The sequence below is a fragment of the Juglans regia genome, chromosome 12 (genome assembly GCF_001411555.2).
Source record: "Juglans regia cultivar Chandler chromosome 12, Walnut 2.0, whole genome shotgun sequence".
Classification (NCBI taxonomy): Eukaryota; Viridiplantae; Streptophyta; class Magnoliopsida; order Fagales; family Juglandaceae; genus Juglans; species Juglans regia.
The window spans coordinates 13,953,388-13,978,364 of NC_049912.1; the positions used below are offsets into that span (position 1 = coordinate 13,953,388).

At 37.7% G+C, this 24,977-nt stretch overlaps 1 non-coding gene across 1 annotated transcript; it reads right to left on the reverse strand.

The window, feature by feature from the left end:
* Positions 1 to 1,088: 1,088 nt before the first annotated feature.
* Positions 1,089 to 1,195, reverse strand: LOC118344121. The gene has a single exon (XR_004797886.1). It is a non-coding gene; the product is annotated as a small nucleolar RNA R71 (small nucleolar RNA).
* Between the last annotated feature and the right edge of the window lie 23,782 nt (positions 1,196 to 24,977).

The window sequence follows — 24,977 nt, forward strand, 5'->3', positions numbered from 1 at the left end:
TGTAATTTTGAGTCACAGATGTAACTTCCTTATGGAATGAAATGATGTATATTTCCTATATAAGAAAAAAAAGTTAGTTGGAGATATTTTTGGCATTGTTCGAGAGAAAATATTGAATAGTTAAGAGATTTTTATTATCAACTTGAGATAATGGGATTCTACAACGAGGAAGAATAAATTGTGTGAGATTTGCTAGGTGAAGTCAAATGCTCTAGACCTATTCTTATTATTTTTAAAATCTTAATTTTAATGTTCTTTTCTTCAGTTTAATTTAGATAAACCATTCTTCAAATTTCAGTTTTCTAAATAGTAATTAATTTAGTCAATTTCAATATTCAATAGCATAATTATTCGTTGTGGATTCGATATCCTTTTTCTTTAAAATACTTTTCTACTTGTTACGATTCTATGCACTTGCAGATATATTTTTATGCGAACAAGTTTTTGGCTCCATTGCAGGAGAATAGTTATTTGTTATTGATATTGATATCAGCTAGAGTTTTACTACTTTAGATTTTATTTTATTTTATTTATTTAAAAAAATAGTTTAAATTAGATCTCAGTTTTATTTTTCTTTTCAGGAATCAGAAGTGCATGCCCTGATCTAAATCATTAGAGCATACACATTTTGATCCCGAGATTGAAAGAACTTTACGTCGAATCAATAAAGAGAAAAAAAAAGAGGTCACCGCATCTAAAGTTAAAATGGCCGATCAGGAGCACAAGGCGTTAAAAGAGTATGCAATACCCTCAGTCAATGGGACGACGTCCAGTACAAGGCGGCCAGCTATACAAGCCAATAACTTCGAGATCAACCTGACCATCATTCAAATGATCCAACAAACTGTCAAATTTGGGGGGTTGTCACAAGAGGATCCTAACGCCCATATTGCAAATTTCTAGAAATTTGGAATACTTTTAAACACAACGGAGTGACAGATGATGAAATTCGATTGAGACTTTTTCCTTTTTCACTTAGGAAAAAATCAAAAGTTTGGTTGAATTATTTATCGCCTTGCATCACCACCATCTGGGAGCAGTTGACACAAAAATTTTTAGCGAAATATTTCCCTCCAGCCAAGACAACGAAGTTAATGAATGATATCATTACTTTCACCCAATTTGAGGGTGAATCATCATATAAGGCATGAGAGAGATACAAGGATGTATTGCGTAAGTGTCCATATCATGACCTCCCAACCTGGCTCCAAGTACAGACATTTTACAATGGTTTGAGATCCATTATCAAACAAGTGGAAGTTGGAGGAGCATGAGACTGTGATGCTGACCGAGGAAAGCATTGCACTTTTACAAATGAAGCTGCCGCCTAAGTTGAAAGATACGAGGAGATTCACGATCCCTTACACTATAGGAAATTCCTATTTTGATAAAACTTTAAGCAACTTAGGGGCAAATATTAATCTAATGCCTCTCTCTGTTTTCAGTAAATTAGGACTTGGAAAAGCAAAGCCAACTACCATCTCTCTATAGTTGGTGGACAGATCTATTAAATACCCAAGAGGACTCATTGATGACGTAATGGTGAAAGTTGATTAGTTCCTTTCTCGGCTGACTTCGTTGTACTTGATATGGAGGAGGACGAGGAGATTCTTTTGATACCGGGCCAACCTGTTAGGGACCTCGGTCTAGTCCCTAAACATTGGGTTGTCCTCTCCTTGCTTCTCCTTGTGATGACCGATTGCATGAGCCCTCTTGCTTGGACGATCAATAATGGCAATGTATGATGGTAAAGATGAGTTTCTAAGTTGATGAAGGTATGATGTTTTGTGGCGAAATGGTGATGATGATGAGTTTGGGTAATCTAAGTGACGAATGTGGGTGTTTGATGCTAAGTAGAATGGCTTGGAGGTTGCCCTTGATGTTGGGGACACTTGGAAGATGGTTAGGGTTGGTAGAGTGAAGTGTAGCTTGGGTTTTGTGTGGTGGCTAAGGATGATCTCGAGATTGGAAGAGTTGGACTAGGGTTGGAGTCTTTGGATGTGATGCTAGGATTTGGAAATGATGTGGAAGAATGAGGCTAGGATTTGGTGGCTAGGGCTGGCCGACTATGGTAGAGTATGGAAGTCTTTGATTGACTTTGAGAGATTCTAGGGGATGAGAGATTTGAGGGATTGGATATTGTAGATGAGATGGAGTTTGAAAAAGTCAAGAATTGTTCCTTGAGTTTAGGGATTTGGAGATGGAAGATTGGATTTGAATATGTCAAGATAGGATTTGGATATGGCAAGAGATGGAGTCTTTGGTTGACTAGGTGTATAGAAGGAGTTGGGAGATTTAAGGGATGAGTGATTCTAGGGAAGTTCCTAGAATTAATGGATTGGAGATTGAAGATAGGATTTGAATGATAGTTAAGGTGGCTAGGGATAATCCTAAATGCTAAGATGCATGGGAGTTGTTAGGAATTGGAAGTTTGACTAAGGCAATAGATATATTTCAAATTTGGGAGGAATTGGAAGATGGAAGATGAATTCCTAACTTGTAGGAGATGATTTAGGGAGTGGTAGCATTTTGGAAAGATAGAGATGATTGAGGGAAGATTCCTAAGTGGTAGGAATCTATCAAGGAAAGATAGGGTTTCGGTTTTGGTAAGTGAAGAAGGTCTTAGTTGACTAGAGTGATTTTAGGAAATGGTTGAGTGATTGGAGGGATGAAGTGATTCTAGGGAAGTTCCTAGAATTAAGGAATTAAATTGGGATGAGTCAACTTTCCTAAAGTTAAGGAAGTTGCCAAATGAGACTCTTGATGGGTGGCTAGGGTTTGTGTGAGTGGATGGAGGCAAGACTCCTAAAAGGAAAGAGTTACTTATAGGGACTTGAGATTGGCGGCTAGGGTTTTATAGATATGCGAAGATTTATGGTGAAGCCAAGTATCGTAAGTATAACTCACAGCTAGGGCAAGTTGGATGATGCGAAGAATTTATGGTCAAGCCAAGTATGGTAAGTATGACTCACGGCTAGGGCAAGTTGGATGATGGGAAGAATTTATGGGCAAGCCAAGTATGGTATGTATGACTCACGGCTAGGGCTTAGTTGGATTGGACGAAAGGTATTTTGGGATATGGCCGAATATGGAAATTAGGGCTAACACATGTGGTGGTCGAAATTTGTGTATGGAGAGGATTGAATGGATGCAAGGAAGTTTATGGATGAACAATTTGGATGAACACTATGGGCGAACAAGATAGATGAACAAAATGGAAAAGTAGGAACAAAGGATTAATAGACTCAACAAAGGAATATGAAGACTCTCTTTACAGTTTATAAGGATATTTTGATATGCAAGAAAATATATGAACATCAAGGACAAATGAAGAACACGATGAACAAGTGATAAACACTCAAGAACAAAGTGAACAAAAGATAGCCAATTCAACTATGATTCACGAATTGCACATAGATGAAATAAACCTCTTTATTGATAAACTTGAAAGTAACAAAGATAACAACAACTTGGATTCACGAATTATACCAAGTTGCAAGAACAAGATAAGTTGAATCACACCTATTCACGAATTGCAAGGTGATGATCCTCTACTAGGGATTCACGAATTGTACCCAAGTAGCCCAAGTGCCTAGCACCGAAAGGGTGATCTCAAGAACAATAATCTACCCACTTAGGAAATTTGCCAAAGGTTCAAAAGATGTAAACTAAATGCCTAAGGGTCCTATTTATAAAGAATACAAAGTGGAAACCCTAATAGGTCCTTTAATAAATAAAAATAAAATAAATAAATAAATAAACAAATGATAGTGGTGTGGAACCCATGGGGCCCACGGCATTGGCCCTTGGTGGTGTTGGCTGGCCCATGCATGCCTAGGACCATGTCCTAGGGCGGTTTTTGATGGGGTCTTGACATTCCCCCTTCCTTCAAGATTATCCTTGTCCTCAAGGATTAAATTTGACAAACTCAAGCCCACATAGTTTTTTCTTGCCTCCAAGCTTGTGGGCAACAACAAGAAAATGTGAGAGGAATCTTTCATCCCGATCAGAAGTGTTTCCACTCGTTCATTTGTGACCTTCCCACTAGTTATATTCAGCGCACACGACATCTACCCAGTGGGACCCTTATGAGTTCCGCAATCAATCTATTGGCGACCAAATCCACCCGAACTCTGCAATTCAAGCCGCATATCACTAAATCTTCCATTTTAGATAATTCCGATATTCTTGTGATACTTTCCTTTTATGTTAACATCTATCTTTAGAAACTATTTTCCAGATTTTTAGGCTAGATTGTAGCGGCATTTATTTTGTTTCCTTGAGTTTTGACATCTATTTAATCCCATCTTTTGGGATGAATAGAGAGTCTTGGTTCTTAATATTAGATTTAGTTTTAGTCCGAGGCTGAGTTTAGAGTTCTAGAATTTATTCTGTAAGTGTTCTTTCAAGAAGACAGAATTGGAGAGCAGAGGCGAGAGTCGCATGCTTTATCAACCAACTTCAACGAAGAACACCAATTTTATTCTGTTTCTTTTAAATTCTATTATGAACTAATTCTATTTTCTAGAGCTTTGATATAGCCTAACATTAAACACACAATTTATATTCTAAGTTAGTTGGAGATATTTTTGGTATTGTTCAAGAGAAAATATTGAATTGTTAAGGGATTTTTATCATCAACTTGGGATAATTGGGATTCTATAACAAAGAAGAATAAATTGTGTGGAATTTGCTAGGTGAAGTCAAATGCTCTAGATCTATTCTTATTATTTTTAAAATCTTAATTTTAATGTTATTTTCTTCAGTTTAATTTACATAAACCATTTTTCAAATTTCAGTTTTTCAAATAGTAATTAATTTAGTTAATTTCAATATTCAATAGCATAATTATTCCATGTGGGTTCGATATGCATTTTCTTTAAAACACTTTACTACTTGTTATGATTCTATGAACTTGCAAGTATATTTTTAGGCGAACAAAAATAATCTAAGTGACATCTGCCCAAGACACCGTACATTGCTCCATTTCATTTCATACACACAAAACCAATAATCCAATTCTCTTATGCTTCATAATCATTTCATGCAAATAACCGGCCATCCATAATTCTCAACTTCCATTTCGAATCCTTGATTATAACCTCATAATTTAAGCCATTCTTAGGAGACGTTTGGATTCGAATATCACTTGAAATGAGTTGAGATGGATTGTGAATAGTAGTGAGATGAGTTGTGAATAGTAGTGAGATTTGTGAGTTGAAGTTGCTGAATAGTAATAAATAATAGTGAGATGAGTTGAGATGAGCTAAGATAAACTGTGAATACAAACATCTCCTTAGTCACATAGCATAATCCATGTAACACATAGTAAGTTACACACATTTATAACCAAAACAAGCCAACACTCAACCCAACCATTTCACCAATTAAACACTTCTTTTAAACCATCTAAGAATCCTCATTCCATGCATAGTGATGAAGATAAGTTTACGCATATATTGTGAACTTGAAGTCAAACTCAAAATGCACATGGCAGAAACTCTGACCTTAAATCTGAAAAATGTAGTCACAATTGAGCTTAGACTCAATTGAGAGAAGCAATTGATTCTAGGGTGTATAAAGTTCAAGTTTTTCATGGAGAAATTAAATATAAATACAAAATAAAATGGAAAAGAGAAGTGTTAGTGGAGGAAAGGAATCTAAAACAAATGGAGGAAGAAGAAGCACAAACCTCACTTTGACCTTCCTTGTGTAGCAACTGAAGTTATAGAAAAGTTAAGGCTTGGTTGATTGCTGCCTTGATCAAAATTCAAGGAGTGATGAAGAAGCAAAATGAGCTTATTTCACATATAAGAAGAGGGGTGCATGTTAGTTACAAGGGTTGGAATTGAAATGGATAGAATGCAAGAAACTGAAGATGAATGAAAATCGTATGTACTAATTTGAGTTGATGTTTTGCTCTCTTTTTATGCTTCAAATGGGTATCCAAGGACCTTGGTGAGGTGTTTGAGGAAGATAAGGTGATGACGGCTTGAAGTGACGTGTGGTTTCAAGAGGAGTAGGAGAAATGGAGAAAATAAGCTGAACAAAACCATCAATTGTGTTAATGGTTCTGGTATGCAATTGTTGTTTTTCTGTGGGGGTGTTGTGGCTGAATATGTGGTGGTTCTGCACTTTTCTATGGTATCCAAAACGGAGATGTAACCCAACCAAGCTTTGAAAACGAAATTGAAAGAAAGAGGAAGAGGTTGGCGTGAGTTGAAGGGGCTGAAAGTTGATGCACTGTCATGGCATTGTTGTTTATTTGTTGTTGTTGTGTTTTCTGTTGTTGCTACTTCTGTTGCTGGTCTTGCTACTGTCTACTGTTGTCTCTTGCTGCTACCTATTGCTGCCTGCTACGTCTAGAGGACCTAGAGAGATAAAAGGAAGAGAGGGAAATTCAATTGGAGCTGAAATGGGTGCGTCAAAGTGTAAAATTGTAAATAGAAAGTGAAGGAGGAGAGACATGCCCCAATTTAGACAACCAAGACCAGAGCACTATTGCAACAACGAGAACACCATGAAACCCAGCTTCTCTATAGACCCCATGTTGGGTTGAAATGTCTTTGCTATAGAAGGTGCTTGGACCAAGGTCTCTTGCAAGAGACCTATGCTAAGCTGAAATGCCCCTGCCACATATCAGAATTGACTAAAACACCCCTACAACAAATCAAATTAGACATGAACAACCATGATCCAAAACAATCTAGCCAATGACAACTAGAAATCTCTAGAACTAGCTTCATCTAACCAATTTGATCGGACGTCGGATATTGTTGGTGATCTAGTGTGCTTTACATGCTCAGGAGTCGAGCTCTAACGTTATCCAACCAAATTTGACTAGGAGTCAGATACTTATGGAGATCGGGTACGCTTTACATACTCGAGAGCCAAGCTCCCATGTAAGCATTAGATCCAATGGAGATGGTATGCTTTATTTTCTGTCCTATCATAATTTTTCCATTAGACCTTCATTGTTCTGTCTACCTTCACTTTTATGTCCGACCTTTATTTTTATGTCCGACCTTTATCTTTCATCCTCCATTCACTTTTTGTGGTGCCCGCAATGAGGTTTAGGACCCCTAGGATGAACTTTTTTAGCCTCTGGCCAAACCTTGATACTCTTTCATGGTGCTTGCATTGAACCCAAGCACTTTCGTTTGCCTTTTGTATGAGACGTTGTTGCTCACCCTAGAGTTTGAGCTCTATGGTATGCTTGATGGTTCTGAGATAAAAAATTTTGGTGGAAATTTCTGTCAAGGACTTCATCGGACACTGTTGCGATCTGGTATGCTTTACATGCTTGGAACCAAGCTCCCATGTAGTCCAACCAAACATCACCATATTTTTTTTAATGCTTGCCCTTGGGACGAGCACTTCTTGGGGCGAGGTCTTTTGGTCCCAATTTGGAAGGAGCATTGTTTGCCCTAGCAAGACACCCTTCACTTGCCTTAGGGTACACGTTGTTGTTGCTTTCTCCAGTAGGTTTGAGCACTTTTGCTCGGTTAGGATCAAGTACTCTTTGGTCACCCCTGGGTTGGATCGCCCTGGGTTCAAGTAGTTTTTGCTCACCTCGAGGTGCAAGCTTTCCATCAGTGTTTTCACTTGCCTTCCTGGATGTGAAGACTTTAGCTCACATTCAAGAAAAGTGCTCATTGTTGTTGCTCGCCCTTCGTGAACTGTTGGGTCAAGTACGAGAACTGTTGCTCTTCAAGGGGGCAAGCCTTGTTGCCCACACTAGTTTCGTGATCTCTTTGTGAGGGTCGCATCGATGCAAGGGAAGAGATCCCCTCCTTTGGTGGTTTTCATAGTTGAAGGAACTCCAACTTTATGAGAAGTCACATTTGGAGTGAGACCGCGGAAAAAAACAATTATGAACCTGCATATCTTATCGTCTGATCTTAGAGGTATGGTACAACACCACATGGGAGACCCTTATTTGAGAAAAGACAATAGGATTTGACCAAAGGCAAGCTGCAGTGGACGTGCACGCCTTGTCCCCATCGGTCTCTGCCATATTGCAAGGCTAGAGGGCAAATGAATGATCGATATCGAAGGTCTCTCGTTCAAGCATATGTGGAAATAGACAAATGTCATATCTAGGGTTGACAACAAAGTTTTCAATACCGTTCTGCTGACCTTTTTGGTTGAGGTATTAGAATTAAATATTTTGGTATCGATACTGTTTTGGTACTGTTTCGGGATAGTCTATATATAAATAAACTAATTATATATACAAACTATATTCCAAAATACTTCAATAATACTTTTTAATCCAAATCTTAAAAACATACATTTCAGAAAAACAAAATTATACAATTGTTCATTAAGATGATATGCTTAATCTGCGTGTATGACTCAGGAGAGAGACTAGGGATTAGATTCATTAAAAAAACTGGAGATAATTTGCCTCATCAAAGTCTCTGTGTGGGTAGGTGAAAAAAGAAATAAGAAATTACAAGTGTCCCTCGTGTTTGCCTTCATCGCTGCCTGCCAGCCTCTGTGGGTAGGTGAAAAGAAAATAGAAAATGTCAAGAGTGTCCTAATGTTTCAAGAAATTTACCAAAATGTCGTTAACATTCATGCCGGACCGAAATGCATATTTCGGCCGAAATACCAGAATTTGGCTGGAATTGACCGAAATATCCCTAAATGACTGGAATTTGACCCAAAATGGAACACCTACCTAAACTATACCAGCTACTATTCTAGAACGGAAAATTCTGGCCATTCTGGCCAAAACATAATGAAATTAAAAACCTTGGCTGATAGTACCAAAGAATAAAAGGCATCAGACAAAACCCAAAATCTCACTTTTTAGATCGTAAAGTGTTTATTCTCTTTTCCAGTCAAAGTCTTCAAGAAAGCAAGGGCAAGGCTTGCGAAAGGATCAACACTGACACTACCACAATATTAGGAGTATTGTTCAGGTTGGTTAACTCATAGGAACATACTGAGAATGTGGGGGTAAATATTTATAAGTATGTTGTAAGTTCAAGGTTTTCTGTAACTCACCTCCTCTTTACATGAAAGTACACTTTCTTCATTATTTTTATCGGTTAGCTTTATAATATGATTTTGAGCTAATGAGTTTGAATGTTGTGATTTGGTGATGATGTGACTTCTGAATGTTGAGTCTTACTATGTGTCGATAATCATGGATAGGTTGAGGAGTCTCCACACCATTCCTACGGCACGTTGTCACGAGTTTCATATATGTAGAGTGATTCCCTGTGATGATCAGGGTGGAACGTCCTCGTATTAGCCTAAATTGATACCACACCATGGATATAGAGAGTCCTTGAGTTGATCATGCATTGTTTGTCCTTGTGTGTGTTGATCGAGTAGAGTAATTTCTTGAGTCGAATGGTTATGGATTTGATGAATGAGATCGTATGTTAGCTGGGTAGAGTGATTTCCCGTGTCAAATGGTGGGGTGATTTCCTATTGGTGTTTATGAAATGAGATATAATGGTTTTGATGTGGTTTGATCTATAGGTCATGTATGGGTCAACACGGATATGAGATTACGAGTTCGCATACATGAACTAGTTCTATATCTAGTTGGTGTTAATTAGGTGTAAACGCTGTTCAGACTATTGATGAATTTCAATTGTGTTAGGAGAATTAGAGCTTTTATGTATGCATGTTACGAGGAAATAATAAATTCTAGAAAGAGGAATTATTTTAGGTCGTGGTAATAACTTCTAATTAGCATTATAGACTTGTATGAAATTATGTTATGTGAATTACAGGTTAATGTATTCAAAGTCTATGGGACGTTACAGGTCAATTTTACAGGCTTAAGGTTGAAAAAAAGGTGGTCATGATTATTTTATGCTACGAGTCAAGGTTTAATGATTTTCAGGAATTACGGTGTTAGCTTAAGATTGACTATAAAAATTAATGATAGGTGTAATTGGTCCGTCTGGTTCGTCTTGGAGGATAATTTCAGATCGGAACGGTTCTTTCGGTCCACCAAAAGTCTAGACCGAACCGGACCTATAAGGCCTTTGGACCAGACTGGACTACTTTGGTTTTGTCTAGTCAGTCTTATCGGGGTGTTTGAGTCTAGGTCTTCTTTTTTTTTTTCAAGTTTTTGATAAAACACTATATAAAATGATAAAAATACTAACTAAGTGAAGGATTTACTCTAAGTTGTCTAACTAAGTATATAGTTAACTAATTTAGTATTTTAAGTGAGTATAATATATTAATAATGTTAATAGTACGTATATTATCAATAAATAATAGTTAATACCTTGTCTTAAAATTCTTAATCTTTAATATTTTATATAATCTTAGTATAAATAATCAGGTTATAAGAAAATTACATAATTACTTACTTTCAATTTAAATAACTCCTTAAAAAATTGTAAAATATCATATAACAAATTATTTAAAAATTTATATATTAAATTCGATCGATCCAATCCAGGATAAAAAAAAACCCCACCCAGAGACCGGACCAAAAACTGACTTTCCTTACTTTCTTGGGTCGAAACTGATCGGTTCCTTAATCGGTGCAATCTAAACTGACCGAGATTGGTTGTTTTTTCGGTTCGGACGAAAAACCTTACACCCCTAGATATAGGTCAAGGATTTGACATGGGGTCACTAGTCTGATATTTGAGTATTGTAGGTCAAATGAAAGTTATTTAAGGACGTATTATGGGTCTAAGGTCAGAGGTGAAGTTTTAAGTCTTTATATTTAATGGTGCACTTAAGAAGGAGATTGACATATCAATATTTAAAAGTTATGTGCAAATTGATGTAAATGTGACTTGACTACGTGAAATTAATCTTCTGCATAATTGTGATTGTTGTATAAGGCATGAGGTAAGTAACTTATTCATGTCCTTATTACTATTTTGTGTAAAGAGAGATGCCATTTTAAAAGCTATGCTAGGTGTACATGTTTAAATAGTATGTGTATAGATTGTTCACTGATTGCCTCTTTTACATGCACCCTTGTTATTATATGTGATGTATGATTGGAATGAACTGTATCTTTTTTTACTGTTATATATATTATCATTATATTTTAACGAATGAAAGATAAGAAAAGGAAAGGCTAAAGGAAAAGGAAAATAAATGGACTGAAATGCATGCTTGAATGTTTGAGGAAAAAGGATTAAAAAGGCCATGACAAAGAAAACGGTGCCATGAGATTTAAAGGTTGATTGTAATGCCGGAATGCATCACTAACGATACACCTAGTGAAGCCCATTACTAAGGAGGAATGGTTTCTCTCCCGACAGTCCTGGAAAGAGCCAAAAATATGTTAGAAGAAGGACATCTGACAGTCCCGCCCTATAAAAAGTATTTGGACATGGGACAAAATCTTGCTTTTGAGATCTCAAACACTTGAGATCGTGAAAAGTTGGATTCTTCAGAGGAAAGAAGGAAGGAGCGGCGTAGCGACTCAGTGAACCCAACACTGAGAGGTATGTTAGCTTCTAAGATAGTACAGGGAAATGTGGGGTCAATGTTGTATGTAAGATGCATTTGCATATTCTGTAACCTTTTCCCTTTCTGATCATGAATAAATCTAGTTTTAATCATTATGTTTATCCTATAATTTTTCTAGTTTTAATCAGCTCATCTCAGCTCATCTCAAATCATCTTCGAATCCAAACGTCTCCTGAATGTGTTTACTGTTTGCCTCAATTCATGATCTATGAGTGAGAAACCACCACAGGAGAGAAACATGTGTAAATCATCATGGGGCGGGATGAAAATTTCCCCAAACCATTCCTATGAAATGTTGCCACAAGCTTCAAATGGGAAGGAGAAAGCCCCTTGGTGATTGGGTTTGAGTGGCATCATATTTGACCTCACCTAATAGTCGGGATGCAGAATTCTCCAACGTATCACATGTTGGTGTCCTCGAGTTGGTTGGCTGGGTAGAAGTTTCCCTGGTGCAACATGTTGTCTTTATGTGAGAGTTGACCTGTGTTGGGGTATAGACAAGCTAACTTGCACAATGTCGGTCGAGTGGGAGAGATTCTCTGATTTCGATGGTGGAGCAGCTCATCCTCTGTTGGTCCCTCAGGTGATGTCTGTGTGACAAATATATATATATATATATATATGATGAACATCTATGTGATGACAGTTGTGCCTTTGGAATCAAGATGATTTTATTAATTTTACCTACGAGAGCAGAGGGTGATTCCTCACCATAATATCATTCGTGCTTTAAAGTACATTGCATAGGGTAACTCATTGAAGGGTGGTTCATCGCCATGCTTATATGTATATGTGTTTCACAAAGAGGATGATTCCTTGTCATGTTTATGGATTCATGTATCTATGCTAGAAGGGATGATTCCTTGCGAAGCATATGTATATATGTGTCTTTCCACTGTTTACATATAACTGTTCATTGCATCTTCAGGAGTATTATCTCCCATTAGCAGTTTTGTCATAGCTGTCTAACCTTCCTATGGTTTCACACTCGAAACCACAAACATTGATGCAGAGTTAGAACCAGGAGTGATGCCTAAGGAAGAAGAGTTGATCCCACTCGAAACTTGAAAGCGGTGGCTTGTCCCCATTGTAAGAGCCATGTATCATTATGTGTTGTACATAGTCCTTTAAAAGGGGCAACCACTTGTATCATACTGCTGCCAAGTAGGCGGCGAACGAACTATTTGGGTTGTATATATTTTGAAGTCTGGGAATTAATGTGGAATGACAATAATTCTTGCTTATTGTTAATTTAGTCTTCTAGTACTATAAGGTCTTAGTTTACCGACTAAACTCGTATATTTTTTGCTACGACTTTTATGTCTAAAACCTGACACGTGCACTTCCATGTAGACAATACATGCCAAATCTTGACCAAACCCAGGGTGTTGACCGATAGTCCGACACCCTTGACACCTCAAGTACTCACTAGGTCCTTTCTTGAGAAACATGATGCCACACTGGGTGACCACCCTCACCGAGCATTCCTTGCCACCATTGGCTCTTCCACTTTTGCTTCATAAATATTCTTATTTCTTCTATTCGAAAACCGCATACAATCACAAAGACAGAGAAATGTGTAAAAGAAATATGCAATGGAACTTCTTACTGACAGTGATACTCTTGGTTAGATGATCCAACCAACTATCGACAACTTTTTTGTAGGCTATGTTATCTAACAACTAGCTATCGATGGCGAGTTGATGAAGACTAGATAGCGAGAGATTACGGTGGTGGAGATTTGGTCTGGTTTGGTGAGAGAGAGAGAGAGAGAAAGGCCTGAAAACAATGTGTTCGATCTCAAATTTGGGGTCGTATTCAAGGTGATTAACATGTTATGGTTTCTTAATGTATTAAGTTTCAACCTCCCTCCGATCCGTTCCTAGGTTTTTCCAAAGCCTAAATAAGTAACTATATACTTTAAATCAAGGTTAATTACTAAATCATCACTAATTTTCACAAATTTGACAAAACTGTCTTAGTTTTCAAATTTCGCAAATTAGATTCCTTGATTTTCAAAGAGCTCCAATTTTTCTAATTATTCCATTAATCTCCTTTTTTTTTTTTGAAAACTCAAACTTCATTTCAAAAACCACAACTGTGGCATTCTGTCATTACATTGTTCATGCCATGATCAAACACTACAAGACCTTCACTATTTACAGTAGATTGTTCTACATCTAGTAAAGTTGGACAAAAACCATATCTAATTCTATCAGCCATAACTAGAGCATGAATACAAGGGTTGATAAACTCAATATCGATAACCTCAGAGCTTTGCTGGAGTGCTTGCTGAGCTAGCTGATGAGCTACTTTGTTGGCCCTCATTCGTACATGTCTAATTGCCCATCTTGTATCTACTATGATGGAGTGAACATCTTGCACAAGGCATTGGAGCATTCCATTCTCTTGTTGATGATGTTTTACAGCATTAACAACTTGAAGTGAATCTCCTTCAAAAACAACTTTCTGTAAACCGAGTCCTTTACATAGCTTCACAGCTGAGATTAGTCCTCTAGCCTCTGCCATAGTAGCTTGTGTGCAGAAAATTATTGGTTGCATGCATGAAACCAATAAGTCCCCTTCAGAGTCTCTAACTGCAATCCCAACTCCAATCCTATGGCCTTCTTCCCTTGTTGCAATATCCCAATTTATCTTGATCCAATCTGACTCAGGAGGATACCAAAGAGCATTGTCTATTTGATCCAAATTACCATGACTTCTCGAGGTGCATTGCTTGTGTTCCATTTAGCATAATTATTTACATGTCAACCAATTAGAAGCTGACAAATGAAATTGGTATGCCACATCAACAATCCTAATAACAATTTTAAAATATATATGAATAAAGTTACTAAAAATAATAAAAAAATGATTTTCTAAAAGAAGATTGAAAATATTTAATAAACATATAAAAGTAAAATAATTCTAAAAACCAAACAAATTGAAAAGAAAAATCAACTAACACAATTTTGGTATGTTTGGTATGGTTCCGGACCGAACTGGAGTGTTTGGTATGGTTTCGAACCAGTCAAGTCCGATACCTGTTCCAATTTTGTAACACAAGTTTAAAATTGGTCTAGTTCCTATTTTATTTTTTAGAACACTAGTTTGAATTGAACCGGACTGGTACATAAATATATTACTTTTTATTTTTATATTATATATAAAATATTTTTATATAATTTTTTATATTATATATAACTTTTTTTATATATAGTATATGTTAAATTGCTAATTAATATAACGTTAATATACTTGTTTGCATAAAACTATTTGGGGAGCTAATGATGAAGTGAGAATGATGGGTATGCATTAATGTGGGAATGGATAATGCGGTGGAATTGAGTTTTCAATTAACTTTTGGACTTAGACAGTGTTCGTCCTGACGCGTACTGCTCATTTCGTTCTTGTTTTTTTTTTTTAGGCATAAAAACTAAAATGAACCGAATACTTAGTAAGCATTACTTCATACGGTGAAAATATACTAAAATAGGTTTACATTCATGCCTTCATCACTCCATACATACTATACGTACATGAGACATGCATTCATTTTGAAAACATCACTAGGTGGGGTTTTCTTTAAAAATGATTTTCTTTTCGTAAAATGTATCTTCCGTTAGTGCCTTCATTTCTTCAAGAGTTCAATGCATTGCATTCATACATTCTTTCTTATCACTTTCTTTCCCTCCCAAGTGTTACGCCCTGTGTGTTGGGGTTAGCAGTCTTCCTTTGGACCTGGACTCCACCCGTGGCCACGGGTTGAGAATCCCTTTCAATCAGGGGGCAACATTTGGTGCACTACTAGTACTTTTTACCCAGCATTGCAATCTGCCTAGTCCTTTGGTACCCTTTTCATTCATTCATGTGGCCGGTACGTATTTTCATATATTAAACGTTCAGTCATTTCTTTCAGTTTAGTCCTTTCAGTCCTTTCCTTTCCATTTAGTCCTTTCATTTAACAGTTCATTCATGGATAAACGTCATTTAAAAGCATGGGTTTAAACATCATCTTTCATGGCTTTCATAAAGTATCAGTTCATAAGGACATTTCAACATCAGTTCATAGGGATGTTTAAAACACTTACTTCGCGTCATTTTAAGCATCATTTAAAGCATGAGGCATAAGCCTCACAATCTCATTTCGTGAAAATACATACAATAGATACTGCGTATAATCATCCATTCACATGTATACAATTAATACTTTGGTTGCATAAAAAGGGGTTGCCAAGGAGAGCCGTACATAAGTATACCTTTGAACACTTAGCACGCTTTTCATAAAACATCGTTTCATTTCATTACGTAAGGTGTTGTAAAGAAAAGCATTTCATTTTCCATTTTCATATCGTTTAGAAAACTCTAGAAGAGTATGAACATAATACTTGCCTGGACTCCACGCTACTTTCATATCATGCAGTCCATTCATGTGCGTGTTAGATGACAACCTACATGCATACACGTAACCTTAGCGTTATTTTTTATCTAATGCATAAGCAACTAAACTTAGAATAGAACTACAGTTCACTTAAAACACTCTCCTTCTATCCCTTGCTCTTACGTGCCCTTTACTAAGCTAAAACCTTCGGGATCTACTTACAGTCACTACATCTTCCAAACTCATGGTCTTACCTCGAGTGCTCATCCACTAAAGTGAACCCATAATTCACCTTAGGAATAAGACACTAGGACCTTCGTCTTGTTCTTCCTATTGACCACATTCCGACTCATGATTCCGATTGACAAAATCACGCATCCCAATCCTAGACAATACACTCGTCACTACCTTCATGCATCTTATGTTATACTAAATCCTCATTCCCATCCATACACACCACACGGCTCTAAACCAACTCTAAGGCTTAAGCACCGTGTAACCATGCTTAGGACAGATTACCCATTACATATGGTAAATTCGTTCGACGCATGTGTCTAACTAGATTACATACGTACCTTACCCCTTTATCACCTAAGACCAACATATAATCCGTTGATCACTTGCTTGTATGGACAAGGGCCATACTCCGATACCAACCTTCTCTTAACCCAGCTAGCATGAATCTTCATGCTACCTGTCCCTCTTAACAGTTCATCCTAACACTTAACACAACAAGACTCCATTCATAACTACACCTTAGGTCACGTCATAGCTCAAGACTACTCCCAAGCTACATTGTGACCTTGTCACGTCACCTGACATCCCACTACATCACTCTTACGCTAACTCCTCACTCATCACAAGTATGACTTCTTGCTTAACCATGTCACGAAGTGACATGGCCCCATCATGTTTCCACTACGCTACTCTTACACTTATTCTGTCAATTCGCACATACTCTCAGCCATAAGTCAACTACACGGTGACACCTGTCACCTCAAAATACAAGCCACATCATAACTACTTTGGGACACTGTTCCACAGTTCGCGACACTACTCATCACGTTTTATGCCTATCAACTACGCAACCATCCTAATCTTCACTACACACCACACGGTGTATCGCTTCGCCTCATGGAGTACACTGCATGTGTACTCCCTTCACACATGCTATGCCACATCACCACTACGACATATATGCCATATGGTGCATTACTCCACCATATGGAGTACACTCCATGTGTACTCCCTTCACATTACACTACGCCACGCAGAGTACACTCCACGTGGACTTTTCCTAATCCACACAATACCATGTCACCCATACAGCACAGTCCACAACACTACACAACATAGTTCCCAACTACACCCAGCATTTCACATACACAACACATCACATCACCACACTACACAACGAACTCCATAATTACCAATAACACAATCTGCAACCTAACCAACCAGCTAACATAAATAATGAGGGATAAAGGGTTATACCATCGTCAAGGTTGACCCGTGCATTGTTCGCTGACTGTCACGGTTCATGACGTCAGAAGGGTTGTATGTGGCGGCCTTATATGGTGGCTATTTGGGCTTTTGGATAGCTAGGTGTGGTTTTGGAAGGGCTCATGGTGGCCTCGTGGTGGCGGCGAGGGGTGGAGCACGGTGGATCTAGCCTTGTACAGTGACAGTTAGCCATGTACAATGGCTGTTTGGGTCATTGAAGATGGCTATGGGTGCGGATCTATGTGTAGGAGGGTTGGGTCATGGTCCTGGGGTGGTGGTCTTGTGGTGGTGTCGAGATGGCACATGTCGGAGACATGGGAATTCAGAGGGAGAGCTTAGCTGATCATTGGCTGGCCATGGAGGGCTTCAGAGGGGTACAATGGAGTTGTGGTGGCGCGGTGGAGGCGGCATGGCGACGGATCTATGCCGAAGGGGAGGAACACTCGTAAGAGAGTGAGAGGGCGTGGGAGAGCTATGAAGCTCGGTTGGGCATAGGGATGGCTAGGGGAGGTCGCTAGTGAGCGAGGAGGCTCTTGGTGGTGGTGCGTGGGGTCTAGGGAGAGGCTACTAGCTTCGAGTCAAGGGGAGGAAGAAGGGGGAGGTCAGGGGGTGCTCGTGGTGGTGCTCAGTGGTGGCCCTGGCTGATGGCAGCGGCGGTAGGAGGAGATAAATGGGTGAAACCCATTTCAGTTGGTTGCTGCAGGAGGGATCGGTGGTGGCTGGCTTGGTCGCCTGCGTGAGGGGGAGTTGCTGGTGGTGGCGGTGAGGCTGGGCAATGCACGGTAGCGCCGGGCTGGAGGATAAGAGAATCGAAAAGGGAGAAAAGGGGATGTGCAGCATAAGCTAAAGGGAGAGGGAGAAGAGAGAGGGAAAAGGGAAAGTGAGGGAGAAAGAGATAGGGCTTGAGTATTTAATCCAGGCCCTTCATGTTGGGATCTTCAAAACGATATAACGATAAGAGATTAAACACCGATTTCACTTAAAAGCACTGAAATGAATTAAGATATAATATTATTTAAACTAAACTTTAGTTTATAAAATAATATTCATTCATCATTAATAAAATGATGAAGTCTTCTTTAATATCTTTAAGAGAATAAAACCATCTAATTAATTAGAATTTTCAACATAATTTAAATCTCATACTATTTTAAATAACTGAAATCATTTTATTTCCTACAATTATAATATTAATAAAATGATGAAGTCTTATTTAAAATCAAGTTTGGTTCAATAACATTGAAACTGCCCCATATAAATATTTTCAGTGCATTTATAATATTCGAGGGCTTTAAAACACTGGGCTTACTTTAGAATTCCTTAATGTCTTTAAAAACATGCCATCAAGATTCGACATGCATAACGAGACTCACACTTGAATTTGCTTATGTCAGAAAGAAGGAGCAGGGTGTTATAGTGTGGTCTTTGTGACCTCCACGCCCGCCAGTTTTATTTAGCGCACATAGCATCTACCCGATGGATCTTCCCGAGATCTGTAATCAATTTACTGACTACCAAATTCTTCTAATCTTCGCAAATCAAGCCCCATTTCACTGAATCTTCCATTTTAGGTAATTCTGATATTCTTGGGATAATTTCCTTTTATGTTAACATCTATCTTGAGAAACTATTTTCCAGATTTTTTGGCTAGATTGTAGTTGCATTTATTTTGTTTCTGGATTTGAGTTTTGACATCTATTTAATCCCGTCTTATGGGATGAATAGGGAGTCTTAGTTCCTAATCTTAGTTTTATTTTTGAGTTTTAGAGAGTTTGAGTTTAGGTTTCGATGGTTCAAAGTTTATTATTTGAGTTTCTTTCAACGAGGTAGATCTAGGGTAGAAGAGGCGAGCTGCATGTTTCATCAACTGACTCTAACGAAGAGTACAAGTTTTATTATTTTTCTTTTTAATTTCATTATGGACTAATTTTATTTTCTAGAGTTATGATGTAGCCTAGCATTGAACACACAATTTATATTCCAAGTCATTTTATTTTCAATATTTCCATTTCTAGTTATCTATTGTTCGATCTTTTGGATTGCAATGAGACCGAGATGTGATTTGTGATTAAGGCTCTAGGATTAAACACCATTAGTTGAGCAAAAGCAGAGATGCTTTACCGTGACTAGTGTGATTTTCAAGAAAAATCCAAAGAACTTAATGAGTGTCTAATTAGTTAAATTCACATAGAAATATTGAGTTATTAGTTGGAGATATTTTTGGTATTGTTCGAGAGAAAATATTGAATGGTTAAGGGATTTTTGTCATCAACTTGGGATAATTGGGATTCCATAACAATGAAGAATAAATTGTGTGGCATTTGCAAGGTGAAGTCAAATGATCTAGATCTATTTTTATTATTTTTAAAATGTTAATTTTAATTTTTTTTGTTCAGTTTAATTTAGATAAAGAATTCTTCAAATTTTTGTTTTCTAAATAATAATTAATTTAGTCAATTTCAGCACTTAATAACATAATTATTCCATGTGGGTTCGATAACCGTTTTCTTTAAAACACTCAATGAACGTTAATGCTATTCAAACTAATGTTGTTAGTAATCATTGTGTAGGAAATCATTCCAGTATAGATTGCCAAGTGGGGAATCGTTTTGTCCAACCGAGTCAAGAACAAGCCCACTACGTTTCAAATTTCCAACGTCAGAACAATCCTTATTCAAACACATTCAATCTCAGATGGAGAAATCACCCTAACTTTTCATGGAGCAATTACCAAGGGCCGGCTAGACCATCTCAATAGTTTCCATAGCAAGAGAAGCAGTCGGCACTTGAGGATATGTTCATGCAATACATGCAAATGACTGATATTATAACGCCCCAGTCTTGCAGGGATCGAAAAGTTACTCCCTATAACTTAAAACTCACAATTCATCAATGTATTTATAGACTCCAAAATATAAAGTCATCAGAATACTACAAAATCTCTCAATAAAATCCGCTACTCCTCAAAAAATCTTCTATGAGTAAACCACTATGCTTAAATAATCATCTCATCGATGCTCCATAATTCTAATCCTTAGCTGGACTATTCAAAATCATCTGAAAAATATATAGAGATAAATGGTGAGTTATCAACAACTCAGTAAGCAGCTGACATATACTAGTGTATAAACATGAGCATTTATAGAGTTCAAAATACAGAACAAAAATATTTTCTTTCAGAATGCAGAATCAAAATAATGTTTTCAAAATGCAGCATCAGAACATGTTATCAAAAATATCAGAGCGAAAGTTCGAAAATATTCATAATCAAAATCCCTTTGACATAGCATAAACTGAAACATCACATCTTATCTTATCATATCAGAACAAATACCATGTTTAACCCCCGTGGTAGGGTTGTGCAAACCCCGGTAGCTAACCGAGCAGAAACAGAATGTGAATCTTCCCCTTATTCATTCTCGGAGCCCTGAATGTGCACATAAGAAAGACCACGCAGAAAACCACTTTGTTTCCAAAGTGGGTGCACCAGAAACAGAAAAGTTGGTACCAACCCGAATAGAGGCCATAGTTTTACACCCGTGGTAAGGTCAAAACGGAACAGAAACAGAAACAGAATGTTATGCCAGAGGTTTTCAGAAATCACATCAGATCATATCAGAGTACAGAAAATCTTCAGAACAGAACAAAATCATTACACAACATAATTTATGCACAAAATTTCATATTCGCTCTCTTTTTCAAAGTTCAGAAACAGAATGTCAAAAATAAGCTCATGTCTACACCAGTCATAACAGAAAATAATTTCTTCTTAAACAGAATCTCATGAGTAATGCAAAACAAATAACTGAGACAATTCAAATTTCTTTTCAACATCAAATATGTATATTTTCCAAAAATAACATCAGCTCATTTTATTTTAAATGCAAAGTCTAGCATAGGAACCCCACTTACTTGAACTTCTTAGTTTTTCAGAATTTTCCACAAAATGTCGAACAATTAACAATCGTCACCTATCAAATAATCAAGTAATTCCTGTAAATTTCCAATCAACCACTTATTTCGATATTTAATCCTAAACTTCTAAAATAACCTACTTAATTCCTCAAAACCTAAAATTTCATAACCTTAAAATATATCATCTTTTTTTTCTAAAATCGCCAATGTCCATTTGATAACTTCGACTAAAAATATTTAAAAATCTAACTTATTTATTAATAAAAACAACTTATGAAGTTTAATACTAGATAATATAATTATCCCAAAATATTTTAAAAATAAACCATAACTATTTTTAAATAGACTAAAATCATATCTAAAATGTAAAAAATAACGTTACACCAATATTGTTTACTTTTAAAATAAAACTTTACTTAATAACATGTTAAAATAATTTTCTGTAATCATAATTAAATAACAGTGTACTAATATATAATAAAAGTATAAAAGCCCATTAATATAACATGTAGTAAAGGGGTAATACAAATTAATCTCTTATTTCTATATTAAAAATAGTATGTAAAACCAAGTTTACGTAAATTCTTTGAGAAAACACTGAATGAGTTTACGGTGCAACAGTCGACGACTCACCGAGAAGAGAACGAGCGACGCAATGGCAGTGCTGGGCGGAGGTCGAAGGTGGTCCACGCAGCGGCAGAGCACTGAGATTGAGAGAGAGAGTAACACGGTGAGGTAGACGGAGAGTGAGGGAGAGACGGAGAAAGAGAGAACGAAGGCTCACCGTGATGCAGTGAGACGTGCGACGGTCTGGAGTTGGGCGTCGACCAAGGCAGCGTCCAATCACGGGTGGCTGGGGCGTCGACGTCGCTTGTAGCTACGGCAACAGGTGGGGTGGTGGCTTACGGGCGATGAGTTGGTTGAGCGATGACTGCTCTGTTTCGGTTGTCTAAAACAGGGGAATTCCGTGGTTTGCAACGGAGACTGCGAGAGGCGTTGGGCGGAGGCTTCATGTGGCTGGGGCACGATGGCTTATGGTTCCACAAGGGGCTGGGTAAAGGCCCGAGGCTTCTATCATGCAGGGGAAACTCGCACGGGGGTGGTTTTCGTTCGGTTGAGCGCATACGGGAGTGAGATTTTGTGATGGTGAGGTCGTATAACAAGTTGCAAACGAGGTCTAACGCCATGGGTGTGGAGGTGAAGAGACAGCGACGGTACTGCCTGGAGGTTGTGGAGGGTGGCGGCTTGTGGTGGATGATGGTTTGCGGATGGAGCTGCTTCTGTGCGTGCGTGGGTGTAGATTGCCGTGGTAGTTTTAGCTGCTATTCTTGGTAAACTAACATGCAGGTACTTATCTATATATATATATAGGCGATAAAAAAAAAAAAAAAAACCCCTAGAGAAATGAGGGAGACGTGTGTGGGAGTGAAAGCTGAGTCGTGTGTGTGCATGCATGGAGTGGACGGAAAGGATAAAACGTGCGGAAAGAAAAAAAAATAACATGCAAAGAAACTAAAATAAAATAAAATGAACTAAAAATAAACAAATAAAAATAAAATAAAATTTGAGCAAGATTGGGTCAGAGTGTTACAGATATGGAGATGAAAAGCAACTCGTCATCCATTCGCAATCTTGAGGCACAAATCGGTCAGCTCTCCAACATGCTTATCGAAAGGACATCAAGGAATTTACCGAGCAACACTGTGACCAATCCGAAGGAGCATGTCAAAGCCACAGCATTGTGAAGTGGGTAGACATATGACCAGCCACAAACAGTAAGTATCGAGCGAGATGCAGAAGCTAAAAATGTGGAGATCAAGAAGAAAGAAATCGAGGACGAAGTGAAAGAAACCAATTGGGAGGTGACCGACCAGAAAGCTGAGAAGACTAGAGAGAATAAAGGGGTTGAAAAATCCAAAAAATCCAAGGAGTTTACTTCTGAAATTTATTCGCCTTCAATTTATGATCCACCAATTTTTTTCTGCAAAATTTAAAGAAAAATAAAATTGATAATCAGTTTTCTACATTTTTAAGTATATTTAAGCAATTGCATATTAATATTCTTCTCATTGAAGCCTTAGAGCAAATGCCTAGATATGTAAAATGTTTTAAGGATATATTATCAAACAAGCGAAAGTTGGAGGAGCATGAGATTGTGATGTTGACCGAAGAGAGCAGTGCAATTTTAGAAAAGAAGCTGCCTCCTAAGTTGAAAGATACAGGTATTTTCACAATCCCTTGCACTATAGGAAATTCCTACTTTGATAAAGTTTTATATGACGTAGGAGATAAGTATTAATCGAATGTCTCTCTTTGTTTTCAGGAAACTGGGTCTTGGAGAAGTAAAGCTGACCACCATCTCTTTCCCCGTTGACTTGATTGTACTTGATATGGAGGAGGACGAGAAAGTCCCTTTGATACTGGGCTGACCTTTCTTGGTGACGAGGAGAACTTTAATTGATATCCAGAAAGGGAAACTCGTTTTAAGGGTAGGCGAGGAGCAAGTTACGTTTGACGTGTTTAAATCTATGGAATTCCAGTCCGAAGTACATTCTTGTTTTCAAATAAGTAACCGAGACATGGTCAAAGCCGACGAGACTTATGAAATCGAATTTCCAAAGCTACCACTTGAGGTATGTCTTACTCACTCTACGTCTATTAAATCTAAAGATGAGAAAGTTGAGTATGAGAGATATTTGAAAGCTACCCCTTCCCTTTCTCATTCAATAAACCCAAAAGTGGAAGAGTTAAACTCATCTCAGCTGACGTCACCCAAGCCTGAACTCAAGCGACTTCCATCAAATTTAAGGTATGCTTTCTTGGGACAAGACTCTACTTTTCTAGTTATTATTAATAGTTCATCGAGTGATGTAAAGGAAGAGAAGTTGTTGAGAGTCTTGCGGGAGCACAAAATGGCTTTGGGTTGGACCATCTCGGACATCAAAAGAATTAGTCATTCAATTTGCATGCACAAGATTTTAATGGAGGATAATTTCAAACCGATCGTCCAACCCCAAAGGAGATTGAATCCATCAATGCAAGAAGTGATGCATAAAGAGGTATTGAAGCTTTTAGATGCCGGGATCATTTATTCAATCTCAAATAGTGGATGGGTAAGTCTAGTGCAAGTCATCCTAAGGAAATGAGGGATAACCGTGATCAGGAATGACAACAAAGAACTTATACCAACCAAGACAGTCACGAGATAGAGAGTATGCATAGAATATCGAAGGATGAATGATGCAACTCGAAAAGACCATTTTCCCTTACCGTTTATTGATCAAATGCTAGAAAGACTTGCCGGCCACGCCTACTACTATTTTCTAGATGGATATTTCGGCTACAATCAAATAGCCATTGCACAGAGAATCAAGAGAAGACCACTTTCACCTGTCCTTACATCATTTTTGCATATAGGCGCATGCCTTTTAGTCTTTGCAATGCGCTAGCCACTTTTCAAAGATGCATGATGTCCATCTTCTAGGACATGGTGGAAAATTTTTTAGAAGTCTTCATGGACAACTTCTCCGTTTTTGGTCATTCTTTTCATAACTACTTATCTAATTTATCTTTGATTTTACAGAGATGCAAAGAGACAAATCTTGTTTTAAATTGGGAAAAATGCCACTTCATGGTCAAAGAGGGAGTAGTGCTCGACCACTGCATCTCTTTCAAGGCAACTGAGGTCGACTGAGCAAAGATAGAA